This window comes from Phoca vitulina, unplaced genomic scaffold (assembly GCF_004348235.1).
Source record: "Phoca vitulina isolate PV1807 unplaced genomic scaffold, GSC_HSeal_1.0 scaffold37, whole genome shotgun sequence".
In the NCBI taxonomy this organism is placed as follows: Eukaryota; Metazoa; Chordata; class Mammalia; order Carnivora; family Phocidae; genus Phoca; species Phoca vitulina.
In genome coordinates, this window is record NW_022589740.1 from 8,332,179 (window position 1) to 8,348,087 (window position 15,909).

Consider the following 15,909-nt stretch of genomic DNA (forward strand, 5'->3'; position numbering starts at 1 on the left):
TTTTTTAGAAATACAAAATAAACGGAGAAAAGCAAACCTCTTCCAGACCTAAGTGCTCTGCACAGAGGTGGTCTCATGCCTCTGTGGGGGGGTCTGTCTACAATGCACTCAACTTCTCAGCACTGTTAGTGTCCTTTGCCAAACGGGGATGGTGAGAGTCCGCCTCCTGGGATTTTTGTGGCAATGTAATGAGCTACTACACGGAAAACTATAGAAGGCCTGGTCAGAGTGAGTGCTCAACTGGGAGGGCCACCTGCGGCAGTCCAGAGGCCAAGGTAAAGGTACTAAGCAGCCACTCCGGGCCATGCCCCTGACTCCAGGACAGAAAGACTTTCATTCCTGGGGTTAGTCACTGGGTTGTCCCGGGTTGACTGCTATCCCCTCAAACTCATCTTTCCCCAGAATCTCAGCCTGTGACCTTATTCAGAAATAGGGTCTTTGCAGATGTAATTACACAAGTTAAAGTGAGGTCATTGTGGCTGGTGTCCTTGTCAGAAGAGGGAAATGTGGGGGCACCTGGGGGGGCAGTCGGTTGAGTGTCCGACTCTTGGTTCTGGCTCAGATCTGATCTCAGGGTCATGAGATCGAGCCCCGTGTAGGGCTCCGCACTCAGTGGGGAGTCTGCTTCTCTCCCTCTCCCTTTGTCCCTCCCACCGTGCACACTCTCTCTCTCTCAAATAAATCTTTAAAAAAGAAAAAAAGGAAGAGGGAAATGTGGACCCAGACCCACAGAGAGGAGAACACCTTGGGAAGATGCAGACACAGAGACAGAGATTGGAGTGGTGTGTCTACAAGTCGAGGACCTCCAAGTGTGGCCAGCAACCACCAGAAACTGCAAGAGACATGGAAGGATCCTCCCCTAGAGCCTTGAGAGAGAACATGACTGTCATCACCTTAATTTTGGATTTCTGGCCTCCAGAACAAGGAGAGAATAAATTTCTGTTGTTTTAAGCCCCCCCCAGTTTGCAGTGATTTGTCATGGTGGGCCTTGCTCCCTGCCTTCAGCTAGATCCTCCCGCTTTCTTGGAAACTCCAGCATGAATGAGATTAAGAGAAGACTTGAGAGTTTGGACTAATGGTCTGTAGTTGTTACCCTATCAGGTTATTAGACATGAGAGCAGATTGAGGAGGACAATAGGAAGTGCATCAGTCAGTCCAGAACTCAGACATTTCTTTCAGCACAGCAGAGGATGTGAGTAAAGTAAGCTGGTGCGGCCAAACGAGAGGCAGGTGCTCCAGGGACGGAGAAATCCAGAGATGGGGAAGGAGACAGATTTGACCAAGGTGTATGTGATTGGAGAGTCTCAGGGATGAAAAGCCAAGCACTTCTCTTTTTTTCAATAACCACGTCAAGCTTCTGGTCAGGGCTGCCAAGTGTTACGGGATGAAGCCCCCATATCCAGAAAGTTGACGACCTCTTTCTGGGCTCTGCTAATGTCTCTGGCTTCCTGATTGCAAAGATCTTTTCTCTTTGAATTTCATGGTGGAAAGCAAGGCGCTGCCCAAAGGAGGAGCCAGGGTGGCCCTGAACGGCATTGCTGCTTTTCTGGGTCGAGGTGGTGGCTGGCTGACTCACCCACCTTGCCTCAGTCCTTTGGGATCCTTGGTACCTATGGGGCCGTCGCCACTGTCTTAAGTCATCATAACACCCTCCTGCCCCCAGACTCTCCCACCCCAGCAGAACAGCTTTAAAATTGCAAGTCCCAGGGCGCCTGGGTGGTGGCTCTGTCAGTTGAGCATCTGACTCTTGATTTCGGCTCAGGTCATGATCTCAGGGTCGTGGGATCGAGCCCCAAGTTGGGCTTCGTGCTCCGCGGGGAGTCTGCTTGAGATTCTCTCCCACTCCCTCCCCCTTTGCCTCTCCTCCCACTCCCTCCCACTCTCTCTCTCTTTAAAATAAATAAATAAATCTTTTAAAAAATTATAAGTCCCAGGGTTGGGTGATTAAAAAAAATACATAAATAAAATAAAGTAAAATAAAATAGCAAATCCCCTTAAAACCCTCTAAAAATGGTTCTGTCACAGGTGTGAATTAATAGAATCTATTACACCTGAGCGCTGGCCAGCGGCTCCTTCCCGTGGGCCTTTTCCTCCAGGAAGAGTCGCCAGCTCTGGGATTCCGTGCTGGGCTGGAGTGAGCAAACTAGTGGCACCCACCACACGTTACGGAAGATACCAAGTCTAGCCTTAACATCATGCCCGAGAACACGCTTCGCTGGTGGTGTGATTGCTCTCTAATCTCCACGCAGGTAGTGGGGGGTGTGCGATGGGCTGGAGGCCCCAACACAAGCAGATAAATGAACCAAAGCATCTCCGTCCTCCAAGCCTTCAGCAGGTCCCCCACCTGGTGGCCCTCCTCCTATTTTGTGCCAACATCGGCCCCTATTCTCTTAATATTCTCTCCTGTCTGCTCCAGGCCTTTGTTGTACTAATCATCTATTTTTATCTATTTTTTTTGAGTGGTTTAATTCAAACCTATATTTGTAGTTTCTTTTTCTTTCTTTCTTTCTTTCTTTCTTTCTTTCTTTCTTTCTTTCTTTCTTTCTTTCTTTCTTTCTTTTCTTCCTTCCTTCCTTCCTTTTTCTTTCTTTCTTTCTTCTTTCTTTCTTTCTTCTTTCTTTCTTTCTTTCTTTCTTTCTTTCTTTCTTTCTTTCTTTCTTTCTTTCTTTCTTTCTTCTTTCTTTCTTTCCTTCCTTCCTTCCTTCCTTCCTTCCTTCCTTCCTTCCTTCTTTCCTTCCTTTCTTTCTGTCATTTCTAATATGCTTATTCCCAGACCCCCCTCTTGGTACACATGTATAACCAGTGAAAGCAGAAGGCAAAGAAGTACACTCATCATTGAGTCTCTTCCAGCTACAAGAGGGGCCGAAAGTGCAACCTTAAGGTGTACTCGGAATTGGAGAATGTCAGAATGCCTAGTGAACACCACACTCTACCCAGCGTACCAGCTCACCCTCTTGCTGTGCTCAGAATAGACTTATTCTGCTCTCATTGCCCCTGGAGCCCAGATGTCCCGTCCAGGGTCAGTATCCAGTTCAAAATTCGGGTCTCCTTGGACTTCAGTGAATGAGGTGCAGTCTCACCCACCTGGAAACCAGTGAGCCAGAACGCTGGGCTATCTGGGACCCCCCACCCCACATGCAGTGGCCACATCAGGATAGGATCTGTGCACGAACCACTCCTTTGGGAAAAGAAAATGCAGGGCTGCACAGCGTCCCTGGTCCACAGTCTGACGCGGACCGAGGGTGTGCGGACGTTCCGAGAAGCTCACACTCCTCCCCCTCTGCGGGGAGAGCATCTTTCTCGAACAGGCCCCGATTCAGCTCCCTGGAGGCAGTTCCCTGTCTGTGCCGTCCATGGCCTGTGGCTCTGCTTTGCTCTTCGATCACTCTCCTAAGTGTCATTTGAATAGGGCACTAGTAGAGGATATCCTTGGGGGAGGGACGGCTTTCTCGGCCTGCTTGCTGCCTAAAGGTCGCTGAGGGGACCAAAGGTCACTTAAAATCTCGAGCAGTCACAGACACTTTTAGGCCAGGCTGGTGGTTTAAAAAAAAACAAAAACAAAAACCAACTAAACACAGTCCACTTCTTATCTGTTCGAGTCTGGTCAGCTTCTTGGGGCAGTAGCCATCCCTATGGTTTTTTTCTAGACATTCCTCTTAGATCTGCATACCTCTTAGTGCCTTTCTTGCCCCCATGTCTCTGTGGGTACTTGAGCTTATCAGGTTCGGGTGGGAAAGACTCACCCCTAGTCTCTCTCCTCAGCCATGGAAACCAGCAGCATTCCAGAAAGTGGTTACCCCACTGGCTGGGTCCAGAGGGAGGTCAATAATAACATGGGACAGAGACGCTGGCTGACCCTTGGTGAAAATATAGTGGGGTGAGAGATGAACTGTTGTGGGTTAAGACACTGTATTTAGGGGCGCCTGGGTGGCTCAGTTGGTTGGGCGACTGCCTTCGGCTCGGGTCATGATCCTGGAGTCCCGGGATCGAGTCCCGCGTTGGGCTCCCTACTCAGCGGGGAGTCTGCTTCTCCCTCTGACCCTCCCCCTCTCGTGCTCTCTCTCTCTCTCATTCTCTCTCTCAAATAAATAAAATCTTAAAAAAAAAAAGACACTGTATTTATTTTTTGATTAAGAAATCTTTAAAAATGGTGGTAAAATTCATATAACATCAAATGTATTATCTTAATCATTTTTAAGTGTACAGTTCAAGAGAGTTAAGTACATTCACATTGTTGCGCAACTGGTCTCCGAAACCCTTTTCGTCTTGTAAAAACTAAAAATCTGCACCCATTAAACAAGATACCCCAGCCCCTGCTCTCCCCCAGCCCCTGGAAACCACCATCGTACCTCATGCATCTAGGAACTGGACTATTCTAGGTTCCTCATATAAGCAGAATCATGCAGTATTTGTCTTTTTGTGACTGGCTTATTTTACTTAGTATAATGTCCTCAAGGTTCAATCTGTGTTGTGGCAGGTGACAGAATTTTCTTTCTTTCCTTTTTTTTTTTAAGATTATTTATTTGAGAGAGAGGGAGAGAACATGAGTCGGGGGAGGGGCAGAGGGAGAGGGAGAAGCAGGCTTCCCGCTGAGCAGGGAGCCCGACACGGGCCTCGATCCCAGGACCCTGGGATCATGACCTGAGCCAAAGGCAGACACTTAACCGACTGAGCCACCCGGGTGCCCCAGAATTTTCCTTCTTTGTAAGGCTGAATGCGATTCCATTGCAGGTATTTACTACATTTGTTTATCCATTCATCCATCGATAGACACGTGGGTCGCTTCTTCCTGTGGCTATGGAGAATAAGGCTGCCAGGCATGTGACTGTACAAATATCTCTTTGGACTCTGCTTTCAGTTCTTTTGAGTATATACCCAGAAGGGGCCACTACAATTTTGATGTTTTTGTTTGTGTAGCGTAACTGATCCTATCCTGTGCAGGACCTGGCGCAACTCACTTTAGCTTCATATCCATGGCTAGTCGAAGACGGATTGCACTTGCATTGCTCTTTTTTAAAAGAAAGGTGGGCTAAATATTCTTCCTGAGATCCTCAAACAGACCCTTGGGGGCAGTTGACTCGGTCCCTAGAGAGGAGGTTTGGAGCCCCGTAAACGTGTATCCTCAGCCAAGTGTTCTTCCTTCCTCCTCTCTACTTCATCCTTCACGCTCTCCTTCCAGCCAAATGATTATTAACATTTATGTTTTTATCTCTAGTGCCTGGCAATATGGTTGACATATAACTACAATCTCTCCCCTACTATCAAGGATTTTCCTGGGCACCAGGGATGTAAATCTTAAATGAGGGTTGTTCTGGGCCCGAGGGACATAAATATCAAGTAGGACACACTCGGTGCTGGATAGCTCCCTTCGCCCGGCCGGATCCACTCTCCACATCTCCACCCTGCTCTCTGCTCAGAAGGGGGATCCTGTGGCCCCCCTCCCTGGCCTCCTGGCGCCCCTGGCGTCGGGTCAGCCAACAGGGAGCCCCGAGGGTGGGTCGGGAGCGAGGCTGGAGTCTTGATTCCCCTGGATTGTCCTTTCCTGGCGCCGCATGCTTGTCTCAGGCTGCTCCCGTCCCTCGGGGGAAGGAGGCCCTTTTCCATAGGACTCTCCCCTCTGGCTTTGCTGGCTCTGGGTACCACAGCATCCTCCGTGCTTTCCACTCTACCGGACTTTATCCTGGGGAATTGTCCCTTAGGAAGTGGGGGTTCCCAATTTGGCAGTGGTATCTATTTCCCGCTGAGACCCTGCCGGGCCCATGGCCCTACCCTGTCGGACCCGTGAAGAAGACAGAGAGGAAACAATAATGTAGATACCATGTTGTGACAGTAACTCTAGTCCAAGAAGCCATGGGAGTTACTACGGGTGGGTAAGAGAAAGCATTTAAACAAAACTACCCTGAAGAATCTACTGTACCCAGAGCAAGGTGCCTGATCTGGGTATTTCAGAATTTAGTTGCTCACCGTGTTCATAGTGTGCGAATCTAGAAGAGATTCAGGTAACAAGAGAAATGACAGTATTACCCACGTGCAACTGTTTCTCACGAAGGGTGCTCCTGGATACAGGAGTGCTACTTAAACCAGCCTGTAAGCAGTCCACGCGGCCTTGTCCCCAAGCAGATGCAAGCTCCGCAGAGCACCCTGGTGGGGCTTTGACCACCCATGCTCCAAGACCCGAGAAGCTTCTGCTCGTGACTGTGGCCACCTGCTCGCCCTCTCCTTATTGGCCAGTATTCCTGGGCTGCAGGGGCCCTTTCTAGTGTTCTCAGTAACGTCAAAGTCATCCCTGCCATGGCCCGTGGATCTCTTTCCTCTGCTTTCTCAACTCCACCCGCGACGATACCTAGCGTCACTGTCAAAGTTGCATTTTAACATCCAGCCCGATGCCCTTTTTGTTGCTCTGTGGGGTCCAGTACTGTGCTCGCACACACTTGCTCAGGCACGATAGGCCAAAACTAGCTGCTGGAACAGAACGCGCTCCGGGACAGAGGGGTCAAGTTGGAAGTTGACAGACTGGTGAGTATGTAGGTTAAGATGTGAATGGTTTGGGGGAACATTAGGTTGGGGGACTTAGGCATGCACAAGGGGGACACAGGGCTGCCCGAGAAGAGGCCGGGAGGAGAGCAGTGGCAGCCGAGGGGGGAGTGAGCAGGAAAGACGGGTGGAGTCAGAACAATTGAGGGCCATTGGCCGATATCAGGAGGTTGGATCTCACATTTTGGGCTGGGGAAAGCCTTCCATGGCTTGTAATCCAGGCAACCGTGACTCACAGTCTTCCCCAGGACATTCTACCCTCAGACGGTGAGAATGTCCACACCGTGGGCTTGACCTTCCTGATAAAAAAAATTCTCTTTGGGTTTGAATCACCTCTTCTGAAGGGGGTTCAAATCCTCTGGGGGTGGTAACGACACATCAGGACGAGTGTGAACGAAGCAAGGGTGGCTGGATAAGCTTGCTGAAGACAGTCTTCATCCAGCAGTTTGCCCTTTGCATGCCCCTGCCTTCAGGATCTCCAGAGCATGCACACCACGGCCCAACCACAAGGCGGATGGTGGTATGCGGTCAGGGTTAGGGGACTAGAAAACGCAGAGTAGCCGTGACCTGTACGGAGCAGGGGCGGGGGGACGGTGTGGTAGGAAAGGAGGGCTGTCATTTTTATTCTGCAGGCGATGAGAGCGATCGGTGGGCTCCGAGTGGGAGAGTCGTGATCCGGCTCAGGCTGCCTTGGACTGACTGTGCAAACAGTGGTCAAAGTGACGAGTAACCCGGCGCACTTGGGTTATATTTTAAGATGGAGACAATGGCATTTACTGGAGACTTGGAGGTGGGGGTAAGGCAAAGAGAAGAGCGAAAAAGACTCCTAGTTTTTTGACTTGAGCAACTGCTACAGGAAAGTATAAAAGATGCCAGTCTGTTTATTTTTCTAAAGAAACCATGCATGTGTATTTCTTTTTAAAAGTATGTAAAGTGTTTTTCTACATGTGTGTCTTCTATATATGTACACTACATATGTACAGTTTTACTATATCTAAATATATAGTTCTATGAATATTGAGAGAGAGAGATGGAAACAGATAAAATTGTTAACAGTGATTTTCCCAGGGGAGAGAGAGGGACTTTCCTTCTCTGACCTATTGCTTCTGTTTAATCATGATTTTTCAGCGATGATGTATTAATTGTACTCAGGAAACTATCCACAAACTGTGAGCAACGGTAATCTCCGGGTAGTGAGAATGAACATTTTTTCTTCTTTATATGGTCTAGTTGTAGTAGGTCACCCTATTGCTATACAGCCATGTCACCACAAACTCAGTGGCTCAAAGCAACATGTATTCATTATGTCACAGTTTCCGTAGGTCAGGAGTCCAGGCCCAGCTTAGCCGCATCTACTTCAAAGCTGTAATCAACATGATCACTGGGGCTGTGGTCTCATCTGCGGCCAGAGTGGGAAAGAATATACTTCCCTGCTCACATCGCTGTTAGGAGCTTTCCGTTTCTTGCGGGTTGTCCGATGGAGGGCCTCATTTTCTTGGAAGTTGTTGGCCAGAGGGCACCTTCGGCTCCTTGCCATGTGGGTCTTGCCAACGACCCCTTACTTCCTCACAGCCTACAAGGAAGAGTCTCCTTGCAAGACAGGTGTTACAACCTTACGTGACGTGATCATAGATGTGACATTCTATCGCCTTTGCCATCCTGTGTGGGCAGAAGCAAGTCACAGGTCCCACCCCTGCTCGAGGGGAGGGGCATCGCAAAGGCGTGACCATCAGGAGATGGTGGGGACAACCACGGTCTGTCTGCCACACTTGTTTCCTAATAATAATTTACAGTACACCTGTAGCTTCTGTCTTAATGCGCTATTTTTAAAATACTGTATTCATTTTCAACAATTGAAAAAACAGTAGAGAAGATTATTTATAAACAACCTAAAAGGTATTGATTTCTTAGTAAAAAGAATTTCTTAAGTTAGGCTCTGCTCTGATTATGTTTCCTAAAGCTGAAATCTGTTTAATGAAGCTAATATAAAGAATAAGACCAATGTTTTTTGTTTTGGGAGTTTGTGTGTGTGTGTGTGTGTGTTTCCAAAAAGACCCCTGAACCTTTATTTCAAATAGGTAGGAGGTCATCGAGGATTAAAGGTCATGGAAAAACATACTAACTACCCATGGACCACGTCTGGAAGATGATGCCTCCTGTCCAACTCATTGGAACTTCCTGGGGGTTGCTCTTCTCAAAATACTCGACAGGTGGGGTGCCTGGGTGGCTCAGTTGTTAAGCGTCTGCCTTGGGCTCAGGTCGTAGTCCCAGGATCCTGGGATCAAGCCCCACGTGGGGCTCCTTGATCAGCGGGGAGCCTGCTTCTCCCTCTGCCTGCTGCTCCCTCTGCTTGTGTTTCCTCTCTCTCTTAAATAAAGAAATAAAATCTTAAAAAAAAAAAAAAATCCGACAGTTTCTTCTGGAGGCTGCCCTTTACCTGGAGCTGTCGTGCTGTATTGGAAGAAAATCTCAGCAGAACGTGGAAAACTCAGGTTCCGGTTTAGAGCCCATTACTTTTGTAACATCAAACACAAAATCTAATTTCTCTGGGTTTCCATTTTTGTATATTTGAAGGGGAATAAAAGTGATACTTGTATCCGTTGATTCTTTAGTAGCAGATGGATGAGATAAATCAATCCATACCCATCTGGCTTTCTAGAAGTTCATGGTTTAGGGTCTAGCAGCAACTTCAGCGTAGGCTTTCTTACCTGTCACAGCTGTTCCCCTGTAAGACGTAACCCAGTATCGGAAGGGCTCTTCCCACCCGCATCCTGTTGTCTCCGCTGCCTGGTTCAGACCCTCCTGTGGTGCAGTGAACACCCCCCAGAATGCCAATCCAGTTCACGAGGACCAACCCCTTCCTGGTCTCCCTTAACGATCACAGAGGACCCCCAGCCAGATGTCTGGACCCAGGATGGGCGCAAACCCAGCTAGGCCACTGGGTTTCTTAGCCTTAGGGATTTGGAAGCGAGACTCCAAGTGCCACTGTCCAAAAGAGCCTCGCCCTCAGTCACCAGCATTCCTGCCTGCCCCTCGCCTCCCTGGGTCCCTCAGAAGAGGGGACGTCAGCTGGACTGACGGACCGACCTTCCTCCCAGGTTCCTTCCGTCTGCTGTCCTACTCAGGCTCTCATTTGTTCAGGAAGCATTCATTGTTGGATGGCTGGCGGGCACTTTACACTATTCATTTAATCTTCACAGCAACGTCACACCCATGCGGCTTTCTAGAACTTCTGTGGCCACGACTCTAAAGGCGGGCATTATCACCTGCAGGCTACAGGTGTAGAAATGAAGTCTCCAAAAGGGAAGGTAACTTGCTCACAGGCTCAGGTGTAAAGGGGGAACGAAGGAGTCTAAGTTAGGTCTGATGCCAGAGTTCCTGGTACTTTTTCTCTCATCCCACAGGAGTTGGCTCGGTCTGCGTTTGGCCTCCCGGGGATGGTGAAGGGGGAGAACACCCTTGTCAGACCCGACTGATGACAGTGCAGTACCCAGATGTAGACACCAGGTGGCAGAGAACCGTAGGGCGCACGGCTCCCCTAGCCTGTGCTGGGTACGGTTCCGGCTTCTAGATTCCTGCCTTCTTGACATTGAGAGAAGGATGTGTACAACTATTCGATACATACCCAAACTATAAATGTGTCATAACTTGCTACAATAAATAGAGGGAGAATTGTAGAAGGAAAAACAAATATAGAGAGAAAAAAAACAAAAGTAGTGACAGGTATCAGCACCGTAATAGGCAGATTCACTTAAATTTTTTTTTTTTTTTAGTATGGTTGTTTAGATGACACAGTGCAATAATTTATTAAGTGGTATTTAAATTCCCACCTTTTTTTTTTTTTTTTAAGAAAGAGCGAGCGCTTGTGTGTGCAAGCAGGTGGCGGGGGGGTGGGAGCAGAGGGAGAAGGAGAGAATCTTTTTTTTTTTTTTTAAAGATTTTATTTATTTATTTGACAGAGAGAGACACAGCGAGAGAGGAAACACAAGCAGGGGGAGTGGGAGAGGGAGAAGCAGGCTTCCCGCCGAGCAGGGAGCCCGATGTGGGGCTCGATCCCAGGACCTGGGATCATGACCTGAGCCGAAGGCGGACACTTAACGACTGAGCCACCCAGGCGCCCCTGGAGAGAGAGAATCTTAAGTAGGCTCCAACGCGGTGGTCGATCTCACGACCCTGAGATCGTGACCTGAGCCAAAATCAAGAGTCTGATGCTTACCTGACTGAGCCACCCCAGGCTCCCCTTAATTCCCACATAATTTTTGAAAAAAATAATGGACCTCTTTAAATTCTCTTTTCCTTATTTTTACTAGAGGGAAGAGTATCTTTCCTCTAATTATGGAACGGAAAGAGTATATAATTTCGTTTTATGGGAAAGAAGTCTACTCAGGTGGTGTTTCATTTTAGTCTTACGGTGTTTCAGAACGTGAGTACTGAGACTTGAAATCAGGTGTTTCTACGACTGCAGGCAAAAAAAGGCCAGTGCTCCCTATTGCCCACAGAGTAAGTGAGGTCAAGGCAAGGGCCAGACCTAGTTTAGTTGGTCCAGGAAGCCCTCTCTGGGGCCTCGCCTTACTTGATATGAAGTACGGTACGTCCAGTGGCCTGCAAGAGGAGACTTTTGCTTTTTTCCAAAGTAGGATAGAACATGCTTCCAAAGATGAAGACTCGCCCACGTTAGCCATAATGAGGTGTGAGGCGTTCTCCTCTGTGTACCATCGTTACTGGTCAGGGAAGCTTCACGAGTGACAAGAAACTCTCAGAAGAGCAGGTGCCAAGTGTCTGGTCTAACAGCACTGAGGGACTGCAGTGGTCAGCCAGAGAACAGAAGCAAGGACGCAGTGACAGTGAACTCCCTTCGTGCCCTGGAACAGAACCAGTAAGGGAGGCCTGTTTCCCTTATTAAACTGGATTAGTGTCTATATTGATCGCCTTCCCTCCAGATGAATAGCCATAATAGGAGTGCATTGTTCTGGTCTCTTCTGAGTGTCCACTGATAGATCCACTGGTATGCATAAGGCCACCCCTTATAATCCTGGTCGGGGCCATGCTTCTCTGCATTTGCTTGGCAAAGAGACCAGTGTTTGAGGCCCAGAAATGAGAGAACCCAAGGAGCAAGAAGGGGACAGACACAGAAGCTGCTAAGGAGGTGGAACACAGGGAGCTTGGTGACAACCCAGCTAATGGGACTCGATGAGGGGATGCCCGGAAGTGCTCCGTACAGCATCAGCCCACAGGAGGGAACGGGCCGGCATGGGCTGCTAGCGTGCAGGGGGATGGTGAGCGAGCCTAGAACACGGCAGCGCGGCCCGGGGGAGGCTGGAATCCGTCTGTCCCACACTGAGAGGCACACAGGAGTGCGTGAGGACCCCTTCCTCCGCACGCCCCACAGGCAGGCTTCAGGCTTCTCTGAGAAGTCTTCTTGCTGCCCAGTGGGCTTTTCTTTTCGTCACCCAAAGAGCAGCCTGCCGGGGTCCAGCGCCATAGGGGACGATCCAGTTCGAACAGGGACATCTGCGGTTTAAACGATTAGCCACCAGCCCAGCTGTTGTCCGCGCTCATGGGGTGACTGGGAAGACACTGTCTCCGTGCGAGCACCTGGTGCCCTGGGGAGGAATGCCGGTCACTGGAACTCGGAATGAAAAGCAGCCCAACCTCAAGGAAAAACGCCCTCACCCCCAGCGAAAGAGTTGGCCCTCCTGGAGCGCTTAGACACGTCTACAAAATGCTTTGACGAGCATGACCTCGTGTGGTTGCTCGTCACTTGCTTTTCTGGGTGTAAGAGGCTTGGAGTAGAGCAGCTATGGAGACTCTCTGGCGTTCCTTCCAGAAGTTTCTCCCTTCCTGGTCAAGTCACATGATCTGAATGTAACTGGTGGGGTGCTTGCGTGGCTCCTCTGGGGTCTTCACGGCCCCAGCAGGGTGCTGTGTAGCCTGCACGGGTTTCCACCTTCCATGGGTTCTTTCTTGCCCTAGCTCTGGACAGGGTCCTGAGAACTCCAGGGGACCCCTCGAGGAGACTTCTGGGTAAGAAGGCAGGTATCGCCGGCGTTATTTACGGAGCGCCAGAGAATAGTTCTGGAACTGCAGGGCTCCATGTGACTGCATCCATCACCCGGATTTCTGTGGCTTCTTACTGCTCATGTAGGAGCCGTGGGCCACCACCGGTGGGTGGGTGAGGTTGAAGAGAAAAACTTCATCATGGCTAGACACATAAAACAGCAGGGTGCGTGTGTGCCCTCTCTTGCTGCCTTAGCAGTTTGCGCCTCAGAGGAAAGGGTAGAAGCCAGCAAACTGGTTGCTTTCCAAGGGCACCTTGAAGGAGTCTTATCAAAGCGACAGCCCGATGTTCTGTGGCAGGGAAATAAGCTCTGTTCTTGTTGACCGATCAGCCGAAGTCCTTAGACTTACTGGCTGAAACCACCCACGACCTGGAGAACTCAGCCAGCCACACGGCAAGGACACAGAGTCCCCCAGGGCTCAGCCCTTCTAATAATACATTTTCTCGGCAGGGCCCGTAAATAAGCATCCTTGCTTGTTTTGCTGGAGACAGCGGGCCTGCCTCCTGTATCCTCCCCCCCTAGGGTGGGAGTGATATCCTCAGCACTTGCTTTCCCAAGTAGAACAGACTTGGAGAAAGCAGCTGTGCTTTAGCTTTTTGTTCTAGAAAGTTCTGTCCTCCTAGTTGACAGGTCACATGACCTAAATAGAACTGGGGCAGGGTGGTTGGGTGCTTGTGTGACTCTTCTGGGGTCTGCAGACTCCTGGCCCAGCCCTAACTGTAGTGGCTGTGGTAGGCGGGAGCGTGAGACTCAGAGGCACAGGGAAAACCGAGTAATTGTATTTGTAGTAGCAAGGGTATTCCCGGAATCACACTTCTGTGTCTTTAACTGAGCAGAGTCTAGGATATTTTAGGGGACCAATTTTGGGCCTGAAGGATTTATGTTTGCCCTGCAGCTCCTAAATCATCTGGCTAGGGGGGCAGACTGTCCCATGAGACCCATGCAGAGTTTGAGGCCACAGACATTTGCTGAAAAAAGGCAGGTGTAACTCAGCTTGCAATCTTTTCCCTGGAATAAATTTGTCTTCCCCAGTTAATCTCAGAAAAAGGGCAGCTTGGTTGATTTTGTCTCTGGAATTTGAGTCTCTAACACTGAAATATAATCCCACTGGATGTATTGCTTTGGTGAAGAATTCTTTTCTCTCCACAAGAGGGGCAGTGTATTGGGAGTAAGCGCAGGGATTCTGGAACTGGGTTCTTGGCCCAGCTGTGTCACTTAATAGCTGTGTGATGTTGAGCAAGTTACCTAACCTCCCTGCTTCTGTTTTCTTCTCTGCCAAAAGGGGAAAGTAACGGTGGGCATTGACCTTACAGGTTTATGGTGAGGAGAAAATGAGTTCACACGCATAAAGCACTGAGAACAGTGCCTGGTACGTAGTTAGGTGCTATATAAAGGATTGTCATCTTTCACTATTTGAAACCAGAGCAGAATGTGAAATAAAGGGGTGTTGGGTCACTGGCCTGGAGTAGTAGCAATCTTGGCCTAGGATGCAGGAGACACGCACTCTCTAATCAGGCTTCCCATTAAGTAGCTGGGTAACTCTGAGCCACTCAGAGCTTCAGTTCCTTCATTTTATGATTTTTAAAAAAAGACTGATTGATTGATTGATTTAGAGAGTGTGAGCAGGAGGAGGAGCAGAGGGAGAGAGAGAATCCCAAGCAGACCCTGGGCTGAGTGCAAAGCCTGACACGGGGCTTGATCTCACGACCCTGAGATCATGACCTGAGCCAAAACCAAGAGTTGGATGTGTAACCGACTGAGCCATCTAGGTGCCCCAGTTCCTTCATTGTGGGGTGGTGATAACAACCCAAGTGACCATCCAAGGATAATGGATAAACAAACCACGGCGTATACATACAATGCGCTATTATCCTGCCATAAAAAGGAATGGAGGCCTGACACTCGCTACAACACGGTTGAATCTTGAAGATGTTATGCCAAGTGAAATACACTTATTTCAGGCAAATTCGCAGAAACAGAAAGTGGAACGGAGCATACCAGAGGCGAGCGGGAGTGGGAAGTGGGTCGTTACTGCTCGATGGTAAGCTTCTGCTTTGGGTGATGAGCTTCGGAGACGGATGGTGCCGGTGGTCATTCATCAGCGCAAATGTACTGAATGCCACTGAATCATACACTTAAAAATTAAAATGGCAAACTGCATGTTATGCGTATTTTACCACAATGAAAAAAAAATCACACATAAGAAGTCAAAATAAGAAAGGGAGAGACAAGCTTTGAAAGAGAAAGGGACTTGCTATAAACTTTGAACTTTTATAGTCCATGAAGCCACAAATGTGGGTTACCAGGGGGAAAATGAGATGGCGACATTTGCCCGAAAGCCCTTTCCAGCGCCAGCCTGCTAGGAGGTAAACTCCCTTTCTTTCGGGCACTGTCCTGCTCTTTGCTTCCTTCAGGACACAAGTCTGGATGAATCTTCCCAGGAGCTCTCCTACCTCCCCTGGGCTCCACCTGCCATCCTATCTCAGGGGCCCGCTGCACCCTAACGTGCTTTTCTTTACTTGGGTGTGGCTGCTTGTCAACCCAATGGTTATCCCCTCGATGGGGAGGGGCTGATCCTCTCCACTTTGTGCAGCCCTACCCCCACCTTGACTCAGAAGGAGTCACAATAGGTGCTCGAGAAGATTCCTCCCTGCATCCCTTATGAGGAACTACAACTACCGCTGGGCCTGGCTGCATCGTGTCCTGCACCTAGACTTCTGCTCTGCCCATCTTACCTTGTGACGCAGAATGTGCGTGCGTGGGCATGTGAATGCAGTTTCATTAACTATTACCATTACTATACGTGGTACAATCTGAAATTCCGGATTTATTGGATTATGAAAAATGCTTGTAGTAACACTGATTTTGCACCCATGACTTTTTGTTTGGAAAACACGGTCAGTAGGAGACTGGCTCATGCAGGGGTGTGTCCACCACTGGCCGCTGGGGAGGGGCGGGGCTGATAGGTCAGGCTGCGCAGGGAACAGAGTGAGTGACCGGGTTGGTGGCTTGGAGGAAAGCCGCAGTCTCAGCACTGGTGGGACCTCAGGATGTCCATGCAGGCTCTCACGTCCCTTAACGCTGGTGGAGCCCATTCCGACTTCAGTTGCTTTAGCCGAACGAGCTTTTCCTAGTTCACCCTTTCCTGGGGGGCGGAGGGGTGTCATTTAAATGCGTTGTGTGCTGGGGGTTGGATTTTTGGCTCAGTGTTCCGACCCCTTCCTCCTGGAGCAGGACAGAACTCCTCTTCTCCCTGTTCACACGACTGCCCTTTAGATGTGTGACCGCCCACCCTGTGGCTCGCGGTGAACAGCCT